The following is a 1,850-nucleotide window of genomic DNA, read 5'->3' as shown; positions in this document are numbered from 1 at the left end:
GGAAGGAAGGAAGAAGGAAGGAAGGAAGGAAGGAAGGAGGAAGGAAGGAAGGAAGGAAGGAAGGAAGGAAGGAAGGAAGGAAGGAAGGAAGGAAATAGCTTGTGTTAAGTCCAGAATCATTGTACACTTGGCACTAAAAGAGAATTGCACAGCCAAGGATGATTGAGAGTTAATGTGACACTACTTCCTGATGAGTGGATGACTAAAAGGAAGTCCAAGCTGACCTTGACCTCTTGGTGCTACACCATCAATGTCTCCATCATCACCATCAACATCAACAATGTCTCCATCCACTGGGTCCTTGCCACATATGCTTCCTGAGAAGGCCTGTTAGGACCTACACGATGAACAGTACCTCTTCCCATACTTAAACCATCCTGCACTTAAACCATTCTGGGTCTCCTAAGAGAATTCTATCCTTGTACTAAAGTCCTATATGATAGGGGATTTTCAGAGAGGAAAAAATAGGAAAGGGGATAACATTTGAAATGTAAATAAATAAAATATCTAATAGAAAAAAATGTTTCTTTATTTGAAAAGAAAGCTCGGCAGTTAAGAGCACTTGCTGCTCTTCCAAATAACCTGGGTTCTGTTGCCAGCAGCTGCTTTTCAGCTGACAACAGTCTACAACTCCAGTTTCAGGATATGGAACACTCTCTAGGCTGCCTATAGCACTACGCTGCTCATGTGGTACATATACATCCATGCACGCAAAACAGTACTACACATGTTTTGGGTTTTCTTTTTTAAGATTTATTTATTTATTATATGTAAGTACACTGTAGCTGTCTTCAGACACTCCAGAAGAGGGAGTCAGATGTTGTTAAGGATGGTTGTGAACCACCATGTGGTTGCTGGGATTTGAACTCCGGACCTTTGGAAGAGCAGTCGGGTGCTCTTACCCACTGAGCCAACTCACCAGCCCTTGGTTTGGTTTTTTAAGACAGGGTTTCTCTGTGTAGCCCTGGTTGTCCTGGAACTCACTATAGAGACCAAGTGTGGCCTCAAACTCAGAGATCCACCTGCCTCTGCCTTCCCAGTGCTGGGATTAAAGGCGTGTGCCACCATCCCTGGCTTGTTTTTTTTTTTATTTAAAAATATTCAAAAAGATTCGTTATATGTTTGTGTTGAGGCCTGCCTCCCTAGCATATCTGAAGCCATTTTGTTCCATACCTGCTAGCAATTTCATATTGTCCCAGCAACATGCCTACCGGTCATTGACACCGAAAAACACATTGACTCAAAGCAGGGTCATGCTGACCGCATACCCTGTTATATTCAGTAAGTTCTGAGGTTTGTTACTCTTAACAAATACCACAACTCAAATTAAAGGTCAATATGTTACGTCTAAAATGGCTTGAGTCAGGGCAGACCACTGGGCAGCACTTCCAGCACCTGCATATGAGCACACTGTGGTTCAGGGTCATAGTCTTAGCCTCAAAATTCTAAGCTACAGCCCTGATCAATCAGTCTTAGGGTGTGTGTTCAATAAACCATCCTGTCTGAGATTGGTGTTCGTGTTGTTTGTGGGGCAACTCCTGGACCCCAACAACTTGTGTGTGTGTGTGTGTGCCCATAGAGGCCAGAACTGGGGATCAGATCTCCGAGGCACCTGTAAGCCCCTGGGTGTAGATGCTAGGAACCAAACGTTATTCCTCTCAAAGAACAGCAAGTGCTATTAGCTACAGAGTCATCTCTCTGTATCCTATTGGATCTCTTTCTTGCTTTTTAATATATGTGTATGTATTTGCTTATAGACATATACTTTTTCTTTGTGGGGGTGGGGGTGGAAATTGTTTGTTGAGACAGGATTTCTCTATGTACCTTTGACTGTCCTGGCTCTGTAGACC

The sequence above is a fragment of the Mus pahari genome, chromosome 14 (assembly GCF_900095145.1).
Source record: "Mus pahari chromosome 14, PAHARI_EIJ_v1.1, whole genome shotgun sequence".
Taxonomy (NCBI): domain Eukaryota; kingdom Metazoa; phylum Chordata; class Mammalia; order Rodentia; family Muridae; genus Mus; species Mus pahari.
The sequence above is the reverse complement of the archived record's forward strand: the minus strand, read 5'-3'. Positions refer to the sequence as shown.